Source organism: Mytilus californianus, unplaced genomic scaffold (genome assembly GCF_021869535.1).
Source record: "Mytilus californianus isolate M0D057914Y unplaced genomic scaffold, xbMytCali1.0.p SCAF_4, whole genome shotgun sequence".
NCBI classification, from domain to species: domain Eukaryota; kingdom Metazoa; phylum Mollusca; class Bivalvia; order Mytilida; family Mytilidae; genus Mytilus; species Mytilus californianus.
In genome coordinates, this window is record NW_026262690.1 from 95,416,486 (window position 1) to 95,429,526 (window position 13,041).

The following is a 13,041-nucleotide window of genomic DNA, read 5'->3' on the forward strand; positions in this document are numbered from 1 at the left end:
CAAGCACCACCAAGGAGTGGATATGTAAACCAGTTGGAAGTCTGGTGGACTATATGTTTGATAATTTTATTCTTATTTGATATTAAGCATTTTGCATTTAGGGTAACTCCACTGAAAAATAGCTTTGAAATATATATTTGTAAAAAATAACAAAATAGGAGACAGTTTTTTACATCATTTGATCAGTAGCAACTTTTTTCTTCATCAGGGTTCATCCATCATAAACACTTAACACTTTTAATAACAGATAAATTATAGGCATAAACCAAACTTTCCATAACACCTGAGATCAGCCCTGATTTTTTGTGGGGTTTGTGTCACTCAGTCTTTAGTTTTGTAAAATGTTTTTTTATCTTTTTGTTGTTTTTTTTTTTCCCCCATGGCATTGTTAGTTTTTCTCCCACTTATGAGTTTGAAATTTTAATGTCCCTTGGAAACTTTTGGTTGTGATTTTAAGTGCCAATCTGCATTAGAATCAGGCAGTGGTGAAAACATGACAAACAAAAACCCACTCAACTTAACATTGATTTAAGTTCAGCATGCATAATGATGCATGAATATAATATTCCTTTCCTTTTCCAGTTCTGGTATTTCAGGATATAACGTGGTTGAAATGCACCAGAAATTAACAATTAAGGGGAGATAACTCCATAATTTGCTATCATTCTAACCAAAAGTTATCTAGATATTTCTGGAATAAACGAAAGACCTACCATTTCTAACTTAGGATGAGGGTAACTTCAAAATGGGATGGTTAGGTCGGTGTTTTTTTTCGACTATGTTTTGAAATTCTTCTAAATTGCCTGATTCTTACAAAGACTGGCACTTAATAGCAAACATGACTGTCAAAGCCAGATAAGGCCTTCTTGCTAAACAAAGTCTTCAGAGTCCTATAGTATAGGTGACCCATCTGAAAGTCAATATCTCAATATGATGATATGATATATTGAGGGAGTATATTAATTATTTTCTATCAGACAGCCAACTTATTGTTAAAATGAACCATGTTTAATTGTGTTTAATAATAATCTCTAGGGGACAAAAGTTAAAACAGTTGATATGTAAAAGTATCAAACTATTTAAAACCAATACATGTATAACTGGTAGAAGATATTAACCCAAATATAATGTGGGCACAAATGTATTTCATCTTATATTTTTTCCCTGTATATTTTGTATAAATCAATAGATATAAAAAAGAAATGAAGTATATTTCTTGTCCAATTGTTATGACACTTTCACCTACAACCTCCTGTATTTTGTAAAGATTTTAAATTTTTATTTCCAAGAGTTCATTTTCTAATTACAAACTTTAGTTTTGATGTCACAATACTATTATATAAACTTATCACTTCATAGATATAAGAAGATGTGGTATGAGTGCCAATGAGACAACTCTCCATCCAAGTAACAATTTATAAAAGTAAACCATTATAGGTCAAGGTACAGCCTTCAACACGGAGCCTTGGCATGTCTATATACATGTCTTACTTACAAATTCCATACAAACTTAGTCTAAATTTAAACAATTAGAAATTATCAAAAACAACAAACATTTCTCAATTATTAAACGATGAAAAGTTTATGAAAACAAGTTAAAAAAAATAAATTCCTTTTTTTTATTTACACATTTTATTTAAATGACAGTGAAAATATTGAAAAGGAAATAACTTTTGTATTGTGATATAAGTTCAGTTGGAAATAAAAGAGCTGAAATCCAGAGAACAATATTAAATCAAAAGCAAAAGTGAACAGACCAACTAAAACGTGATGAGTACAGATCAACAAAAAACATGACAGATGTACAGACCAATAATATCATGTCAGGTATACAGATCAACAAATATGTGACAGGTGTACAGACTAATCAAATCATGTCGGGTGTATAGACCAACAAAATTATAACATTTGTACAGACCAACAAAATCCTAACAGGTGTTCAAACCTTCAAAACATGACAGGTGTACATACAATCAAATCGTATCAGATGTACAGACTACATACCAACAAACACGACTGACAGATGTCAGCCCAACAAACACAAAGATACAAGATAAAAGATATTTTCAATGTACAGACCAACATAATCCTGACAGGTGTAAAGACCTAAAAACATGATGGTTGTACAGACCACCAAAACCATGACATTTGTACAGACCAATAAAGTCTTATGTCTGGTGTACAGACCATCAAAAAATGACAGGTGCACAGACCAACAAAAGATGATAGATGTACAGACCAGCAGCAACACAACAGTTGTACAGACCAACAAAAGTATGACATGTGTATAGACCAACAAAAACGTGATTGGTGTACATCCCAACCAAACATGGTAGGTGTACAGATCAACAAAAACATAGCAGCTATACAGACCAATAAAAATATGACAAAGTACAGATTAGCAAAAACATGACAGATGTACAGACCAACAAGAGCATGTCAGGTATACAAACCTTCAAAAACATGACAGGTATATAGACCAATTTAAACACAACAGGTGTACAGACCAACACAAAAATGTCAGTTGTATCAGACCAATAAAGTCTATGTCTGGTGTACAGACCATCAAAAAAATGACAGGTGCACAGACCAACAAAAGATGATAGATGTACAGACCAGCAGCAACACAACAGTTGTACAGACCAACAAAAGTATGACATGTGTATAGACCAACAAAAACGTGATTGGTGTACATCCCAACCAAACATGGTAGGTGTACAGATCAACAAAAACATAGCAGCTATACAGACCAATAAAAATATGACAAAGTACAGATTAGCAAAAACATGACAGATGTACAGACCAACAAGAGCATGTCAGGTATACAAACCTTCAAAAACATGACAGGTATATAGACCAATTTAAACACAACAGGTGCACAGACCAACACAAAAATGTCAGTTGTATGAATTAACATAACATGACAGGTATACAGACCAACAAACATATGAAGAGTGAACAGATCTGCAAATTATGACCAGTGTACAGAGCAGCAAATGATGTATAAAATGTGGAAAAATATGAAAATACATATACATTTCAAAATCTTTTTGAAAACTGCTGTCACAACTATAGGTTGGGATGTTCATGCAGTATTCATGGGTTAATATTGTTAACCTGTTAGAAACATATTGCAGTTTTAGACCAGAAACAAATTTTGAAATTAGTTTTCTTGTTTGAATTGTTTTACATTTGTCATTTCAGGGCCTTTTATAGCTAACTATGTGGTAAGGGTTTTGCTCATTGTTGAAGGCAGTACGGTGACCTATAGTTGTGAATTTCTATTTCATTTGGTCCCTGATGGAGAGTTGTCTCATTGGCAATCATGCTGCATCTTCTTATTTTTTATATTTGTATAGATACTTTGTTAATATTGTTATGAGAGGCAAATTTGATCATTTATTAACCATTGCTGCTGATAGCTGGCAGTATATAAAATTCAGCTCGCTTTATGTTGCTATCTATTTGTAAGATATATTCATCTTTATTAGTTGAGACTCTAGTAGTTTGCTTCATTTCTACATTTATGATTTTGAAATGGTATTAACAAGATGCCCAAATGGGTAATATCCTTTTTGAATGTTACACCGGCAATCTGTGTCTACTAGATGATACAATAAGCTGCTAGGCAAGTTTATATTGCTGCACTTTTACAATGCAGTAAGTGTAGTTATGCATTTTGTATTCTATTTTGTTTATTTTGCATTCTGATGTAAGGAGTCTGGAGATGATATTGAGTAAGGAAGGAGTCAAAATCAACATGGGGACTTTCACTTGTATAGTGATATAATTGAAATTAACTTTTTCAACCCTTATGAATGCGTTTTTGGTCAAATTGCAACCCTACTTTTCTGTGTAGTGTAGTTGTGGATTTAGGATCCCTTATGTGAGATTAACAACACTCAAATTGATTGATTTCTCTGTTAAGTTATTCGTCTTCAACATGCCTGTATGATGAACCCACGGAATTGATTAGTCAGCAATCTGTCAATAAAAAACATACAAGCTCGAAAAGACAAAAATACGCCTGGAGCTAGCATGCTTTGATTAACCTAACCTTTATTCAGAAATTATTTAGTAAGCTTGAATTAACGTTTGTGAAAATGTTCAAAGACGATTTAATTGGATGCAATTGTTGGTCGACTTTTTTGTTCCCGAGGGTATCAACAGCCCAGTAGTCAACACTTTTGTGTGATATGAAACATCATTGGCATGTTGATTCTCTGTAAAATTATCAATGTTGAATTTTTCAAAACACTAATGATTTGAACCCAGGCATAAATTGCACTAGTCTTATTTGGAACATTTTTTTGTAATTTTAGGTTTTTTATGCTCTTTAATTTCGTATTTGATTTAGTCTTCTAATTGTTTTGATTTGAGCGCTGCTGGTGAGTCTTGTGTAGACGAAACGCAATACTGGAGTAAAAAATTATAAGTCTGGAGTCGGTTTCACAAAAAAACTTACGACTAAGTTTCATCGTAAGTATACTAAATTGTTCATGACTTACGATCAAACTTAGTCGTAATTATTTTTGTGACTCCTGGTATCTTGAATGAGTTTGTACAAGACTGTTAATTAATGCTTTTTCAATTCGACATAAGGAATAACTGCTGGGTTTGTTTTTCTGAAGGTGTCTTTTATTGAATGGTAGAATTACATGATCATCTCTTATAAAAAAGCATTAATAAACATACCGAACTCCAAGGTAAATACAAAAAGGGGGATGTCCATAAAACAAAATCAAACATTAGACTATTTCAACCAGCGGAACGAATGGAAAACGTACTTCTTAGGAGAAAGACACGTAATTTGTTACAATGTAATGAAGCGAGTGGAAAGTCATCATTATATGTGTATGAGAAATATTTAATCTTAAAAATAACATGAACCAACTGTTAGTATTCAGGTAGTGCACATAGTAATATAGCTACGCCCAACACAGGTGCAGTCAATACAGAAGGCTATTGATTCCCGTATTTTCAAGGGTCCCATTGGAAAATAAAACTTTAACCTTCCAAACTTAACTCTGATACCGGAACTTAATTTCATCGCAAAATTCGTACAGCTAACATTGAAATAGATTATAATTGCTTCATTGCCGAGCAGTTAGTTCATGTTTAAATTTCTTTTCAGGTATTTACTAATTTTATTTACTATTTGGCAGATGTTATGCACATGGGTACTCCAGTCTAAGTCTGAGCTGATGGTTTCCTCTATGTATTTTGCAGCTGGTACTATTTCAAGTGCATGGCCGTGTAGTAGGATGTTCCTTTTGATGATGGGATTTCTTTTGTTGCTAATTGTCGTGACATTGCACTTGTCTGCATTTAACATTCGTGTTGCAGTGATTTTGTATCTGAATCAAATGTTATAGTGAAGTGCATGATAGGGTTGTCAGCTATATGTGCTATTTCGGAGGCAACTTCATTAGGAACACTAGGCATAAGTTGTGTGGATTTAGATTTCTATATATTTGTTTAGTATTCCATTATCCCTGACATTTATTTCCGGCATTCGTGGATACAATTTATTTGAAGATCCACATCATCTTTCAATTCCTGGCCTTGCTGTCTTAAAATTAACGTATTCAAACTCGAATTTCAACCAATCAAAATACTGGATTGGTGTTTCAAGCACACATTTTGTACTCCAAGTGCTGAGTAAAGTTTATTCCTCAGAGCCTAGGTGAGGGGTGGACAGCTTTTGAGGGAGGTGGGAGGTGGGAGAAAGGTGGCGGGAGGTGGTAGACAAAAAATAGGTGGGAGAGAAAAAAAGATTCTAAAAGTGGGAGGTGGGAGGTGGAAGAAGGGTACCTCTGTCCACCCCCTCCTAGGTTTAAAAACAAAACTTGTTCTCACAGAAAAAGCAGACTGGACCTGCTAGTTTGTTATGTAAGCTTTAACCTGCGGGTGTGAATGTAGCGGACACACTTTTTTCAGTGGTGAGACTTTATTTTCATGATTTCTGCTGTGATTTCTGAATGTCCATAATCTCTTCATTCTCAATGATTTTCGAAGAATTTATCTTCTGATAGTGTTACAATGGGTTCCACATATTTTCAGTATGGCCTCTTCCGACCTTGTTGTACATGACGTTTGATTGCTTTGTATTTTTCGGCGTTACGTTTGTCATCAGATTTCTTCTTTTTCCCTTTTTCCCTCTTTCTACCTGTTTATATTGCTGTTTATGAAACTACATACTCTAGGGACTGCATGAAAAAAAAACTCATCAAAAATACATGTACCAGGCTTATAATTTGTTACGCCAAACGCTATTTTCGTCTACATAAGAGTCATCAGTGGCACTTGAATCAGAACAAAAAAATCCATAAACACATACAATTCAAGTCTCTTTTCTCATGCAATAGTAAAATTATTTGACTATAAACATACTTTTTATAATAGCATTCCTCAGTCTACGTAAAGAAAAAAATGAAAGAATAAGCCAGACATTGCTTCCTAAAAAATGACCAACGTAGATACAAATATCATGTTTCAGGAAGGTATAAACTATACTGATTTCAAAAGGAAAACTCCGTAAACTGAATTCATCAAGATGCTTGATTATTTTATTGACAACATGTTTTTTACGTTTAGAGTACTTGTTTTTCCAACAGACACTCTGCATTCTTACGGGAACTAGCTGTGCTCTTCTTCTGCTTCTCCGAAAATGATGAAAGCTAACATTATCCTTGAATTTTATTTTTCGTTATACAGTTACTTAAGCCTTTGGTGATATGTTGAACGCATATATACCATAGAACTTGGGGGAAAAAGGATACTACAGCTGGGGTTAAGTCTGCCTCATATCTTGACTTCCATTTGAAATTGACGATGAAGGTCGACGGTGAACCAAATCTATAACAAAAGAGATGGTTTCAGTTTTCCGATTAAGAAATTACCTTTTCTGTGTAGCAGCATATAAACAGCGTCTGCATGTGGAGTATATATCTCCCATTTGATACGATATTCCACAACTTGCGTTTACTATCACGATTGCTGCTTACAAGAAAGATATTTTACCAAGGGTTCCTTATGTTAATGTTTATTTTGTCCGTTTAAAAGGTTTACGAATGCCATCATGATTTTGTCAGCCGATCAACCGTTATGGAATATATATGACACAGATGACCACGGATGTGTTCCAAAAGAGATGCGGGAGGTACCACAGGGACTTTCGGACTCACAAATCTGAGACAAACTGACAACGCCATGACAAAAAAAAACAACGAAAGACAAACACAGTCTACAAAACACAAAATAGGAAATTCAAAACAGAGCAACACAAATCCCATTTAAAACCGCAGGTTGCAGCCACGATTCCGTCCTCTTTTCATCAAATATGACTTCAACGAACATACTAGTTGTTTGAAATATAAAGGATGCCAATATAGAACCGGTACTGTTTATTAAATGTGATACATTTTTAGTTTTCAGTTTTAATGAGACTACACGTGGGTTGGGCGGTCTTAGGGGTTTCCATGACGGACGTTGAAATGGCGTCAAGTCAGTTGATGTAGTTTTTGTTGACTACGGAGACTGTAACTCATTCAAAAAAACATTTTCATGAAAGAAATTTTTTTATGTAGAGTTTTTCATGGAATAAAGTAGTTATATATTGCTAGACTCGATGAAACCAGTTAGGAATGATAAATCTCTTAGTGAATTATAGTAATTCTTCAAATCTTTTGTATCGTACTTGTGCATCTGGGATTTTTTTTATTTCTGGGGAAATGAGAAGCATCCTTAATCGTCAAACTGTTAAAGTTTCTGTAATCAACACATTTTCTTATTTTTCTGACTAATTCCCATCAGTTTTGACGCCAATATCGAATCATCCTGACTATATTTGGCTACTGGATCCTTTTACTTTGAATGACCAGCGAAGGATAGAATATCCTGTAAAAGGACTCGTGACTTCATTTTGACATTTTTGTTTGTTTACGCTTTTAATCCTTACTTGGTCCATTTATATAAATAGATATTTAAATGGTATATTAGTATTTACGACAGGTCTGTTTATCGCAACTAATATTTCATGGATAAAAAGCGGCAATAACATACCTTAAGTCGAATAAAAGCAGACAGCACCATGGCAAAAAAAAAGAAAAGAAAAATCGGTCCACAAAAAACTACATACAAAATAAGACCGAACAACATGAACACTACTAAAAGTCATAAATGCGTAATAGTATTTTGCATCAGTAAAGCTTTACGCAAGTTAATAAAGGGCTACAAAAATTATTATAATTCGGAGATTTTTTCGAAGGTAATTCACTTATTGAAAGACAAAAGGACGCGTGCGTTATTGCTTTTATTTCTGCACAAAATGTCATTATTTACAAGGTTCTATACCCTTTGATTTCTTTATATCTATATAAATTCGTCATAGATACCAGGATTAAAATTTTATTGTATATTATTGTGTGGCTATTGTCTTAATGCACTTAAATGTGTTATCTTATTAAATCGTGTACCATACTAGGGCATGAAGAACTGTATAAAAAAACGAGGAAATCCGATATTTTGAGATATAACGAATTAAATATTCGGAAAATAGAAGTGAAAATGTATAGAATACGCCTAAATATCGCTAAAACAATTATATTTCTAGAATCCCTGTTCTACATGGTCTAAAACATTCATTGGTTCCAGGTCCTACAACTTGTCTTCAGTAAATAAAAATAATATTGACGTGCATTCTCATATACATTTGTACTTCTTTATGTTGGCTATTAAACTTGTCTTTATCTGAGACACAATTTGTTTTCCATATTCATAAAATTGAGAATGGAAATGGGGAATATGTCAAAGAGACAACAACCCGACCAAAGAGCAGACAACAGCCGAAGGCCACCATTGGGTCTTCAATGCAGCGAGAAAATCCCGCACCCGGAGGTGGTCCTCATCTGGCCCCTAAATAAAATTGTGTGCTAGTTCAGTGAAAATGGACGTCACACTAAACTCCAAAAACATATAAATGAACTAAAATTAAAAAAACATACAAGACTAACAAAGGCCAGAAGCTCCTGACTTGGGACAGGCGCAAAAATGCGGCGGGGTTAAACATATTTTGTGAGATCTCAACCGTCCCCCTATAACTCTAGTCAATGTAGAAAAAAGAAACACATAGCAATACGCACAGTAAAACTCAGTTTAAAAGAAGTCCGAGTCCGATGTCAGAATAGGTAACAAAAGAAACTAAGCAAAATGACAATGATACATAAATGAACAAAGGACTACTAGCAGTTACTGACATGCCAGCTCCAAATCTCAATTAAACAGATTGAAATATTATGTCTTCATCAAATCAAGTACAATCCCTCCAGTTAGGGGTTTAGTATCATACCATCATAAAATATATGAGAAGAACATAACCCGTATCATGCCAACAACTGGTTTTAGAATATTTCCGATGCAAAGACCCTATGAGTGAATCAATATTAATACCAAAATATGCAATTCTTAATGACTTGACAACAGTATCGTAACTATATCCTTTCAGAATAAGTCTGTTTATGCATTTATGTATGCAGCCCCGCATGCCCCAGTTGCTTGCAAAATCCGTGAGATCATCCATTTACATACCGATTATCTATATGCTAAATGGTAATCTATGGCCACATTCCTAGAATGCTATATTTGTTTGGTTTTTTTTAATTTGTCACTATTTTGTACGTTACTTTCAATTAAAGCTATTTATTTTGGTTTGGGTTGTAAAAAAAATATGGTTTTATTTATTTTGTTATTTAAGGGGGATCATAATGAAAATCAGTGGAGCATATAGAAAGTAGTTTTTTCTTCTAAAAAATATGAAATAAAAGAAATAGCAAACGTAAATCCATCAGGAAAAATCAGATGATATTGATTTTAGGATCACTGATTCGATGATTTACGGTTACTAATTTAAAAAACTTTGATCATTTTTTTTCAAAGCAACTCGTGTTGTTAATAGACTCTGGGTATGGACATTGCATTATTGATTTCTGTGATGTCTGTATAAGGATAAAATCAGATCAAACAGATAATAACGGATTTCAGGTTTTTCTTGAATATTATCTTCCATCAATGTTAAAATACCTTTAAAGTATATAGTCTGTAAAAGCAAATTGACTTATACGATCATTAACTATCCTGACATAATGTATTAAAAACGGTTCTTCAGGTGTGTCAAGTACACGAATTTTTATACAATAAAGAGTCAGCTGCATGAAACCTAAAAATGGTTAATGAAAGCAGTACTACGAGTATACTATAACTTTCTGACATCGGACTCGGACTTCTCTTGAACTGAGTTTTACTGTGCGTACTGTTGTACGTTTGTTTTTTCTACATTGGCTAGAGGTATAGGGGAGGGTTGAGATCTCAAAAAACATGTTTAACCCCGCCACATTTTTGCGCCTGTCCCAAGTCAGGAGCCTCTGGCCTTTGTTAGTCTTGTATCATTTTTAATTTTAGTTTCTTGTGTATAATTTGGAGTTTAGTATGACGTCCATTATCACTGAACTAGTATACATATTTGTTTAGGGGCCAGCTGAACCGGCTGATTTAAGCAAACACTTTTGGTGTAACAGTACAACATTAGGGCGAGCGAACTGTAAAAATCAATTGAAAATGGCTTAACTCATAATAAATACCTCAGTTCGCTAGTTCAAAAATCACATTTAATCAATAGATAAAACAGTTTCCCATACTAAAATATTGATAAGTATACCTCAAAAGAGAGGCGAAAGATACCAAAGGGACATTCTAACTCAAGTCGAAAATAAACTGACAATGTCATGGCAACAAACAAAAATCGACCAAAAAGATAAGCAACAGAACACAACACACAACATAGAAAATCAAAGGTTGAGCAATATAATTCCCACCAAAAACTGGGGTGATCTTAGGTGCTCCGGAAGGTTATGCAGATCCTGCTCCAGTTATGGCACTCGTCGTGTTGCTCATGTAAATACAAATCCATGTAATAAGTCTAATTCGGTAGGTCACATTCGAAGAAAAGAGGACGGAATTGTGGCTATGGCAATTGGAACAAATCCGTCGTCATCTGTGAAATAGATATTCCATAACGGTCAATCAACTCGTGATGGCGTCCTTAAAATTTTCGAAGGAATGATTTTATCTTCACCACTTGGAACTCTTGGTTTAATAGCTTCCTTGTAAACAGCAACCCTTTATCGAGGAAATCATGATAGGAAATGCAAGCTCTAGAATATCATATCGTATCAACTGGCAGATATTTGATCCATATGCAGGCGCTGCTGGAATGTACTGATTTACAAACTGATTTAGCATGAAAACATAAAAGTAAACTGTAAGCTTTACGCCCGCTTTAAGAATTCGATAAACAGGAAGTTTATTGAGTGATGAATCTGAGAACATATCACACGGTAAAGTATGTTCACAAGAATCCTAACAACAAATTTCAAGACGCTCTTATTTCCCCTACAAAAAAATGACGAATATTTCATACATGACCATTATGTGTTAGAAAATATACTTAAGTATTCGGTAAACAGGAAGTTGATGCACCATAAATGCTAGCTATATGGATATCTTGAGACCAAGTTTGATTTATTTTTGGTTTTTTATACTTCAAATGGACTTTTCAATATGATAACTAAAAATGCAAAAATGGCTAGTAAATACTGAGGAGTCGAATGATGATTTTTGTTGACATGACCTATGCAGATCTTTTCTTTTAATTTGAACTGTTTATATTTCTCTTGGCCTGCTATACTTTTCAAGATGAAAGCGAAAAAACTAAATTATCATTAAAGTAAAATAACTCCTATAAGGGTTTATTGGCAATGCATGGGTAAAAATCTTTATTTTTGATTTAAGGGAAATAACTCCTATAAGGAGTCATTGTTGATTTCAGATATGTTGACTTTTTTGTAGATATTAATTTGCTGATCACTTTAACTGTGTATATTTTTTCTGTATCTACTTTAGTTTTTTTTACCACAAACGCAAAAATGGGTAAAAATCATCATGAAAAGGATACGAAGTTAACTGACAATTTCCGCCACATGACTGACTTGTAGATATCTTGTCTATCTGATCACTTTTGCTGCCTAAAATTTCTCTCTTTCTATTAAATTTGTCAAGATAATCACGAAACTATGATAAAAATTCTAAAAATTAGTAACACTTGCAATTGAAGGGTAATATAAGGAGTCGCGTTGTGGCCTCATGTGCAAGTACGCACAAAGAGGATTAACACTAACACATAAAATGTATAAATAAGATAAATAAATAATCTTTTTTTCAAGAGGATAATCCCATTAGTTAAAACTTAACTTCCTGAGAGTCCTCATAAGGAGTCGCTCTGACAATTTTGGTTATCGTGACATATTTGTAAATTTTGTTTTAGTAGTCATTTTGCTGTAATATTTTGTTTCTATCTATAACAGCTTTCAAGATAATAGACAAATTCGTAAAGAATAGTTAAACTTGTCATTTATGTGCAATAACTTCTATAAGGAATCGACTTACGATTTTGGTCTTATCGAATTAGTTGTAGATTATTGTAAGCTGATCATTTCGTCTTTTTCTTTTTTTGCAGTCTTTTGATATTATGGCTTTCAAGATAATAGCCTAAGAATACAAATTTAGACAGTTACTCCTATATTAAAGGAGGTGAGCCAAAGATTGGGATGTGACATCCCTTTCTACTCTTTTTTAAGATTTCTACAAGTACAGTCAATCTTCCTTACCAATTATTTGTTTCTTTGAAAAAATCTAATTTGGTAACGGAATCATTGCCTTAATAATTTACCAGTTATGCATGTACATAGATTATTTTTATTGCAGAAGAGGCTAAAAAAGTATCAATGTCCACAAAAAACTTGACAATAAGAAACGAGAAATCGTTTTAGTGTAATAAATTTTTTTCAAATAAACGGATTTAGACGGATCTTTATTGAGTTTAGTCGTAAACTGTTTATACATTTTATTGCCGTATTTATTTATTTATAAGCGTACCATTACGTTTCCATGAAAAAAAAATTAAATTCACCTTTTCAAGTTTTGGAG

General features: G+C 33.5%; 1 protein-coding gene across 1 annotated transcript in view; it reads right to left on the reverse strand.

Annotated features, from left to right (window-relative positions):
• LOC127698851 (apoptosis-resistant E3 ubiquitin protein ligase 1-like) overlaps window positions 1-13,041 on the reverse strand; it is a 232,153-nt gene that overhangs the window by 140,143 nt on the left and 78,969 nt on the right. The gene's annotated exons all lie outside the window — the stretch shown is intronic.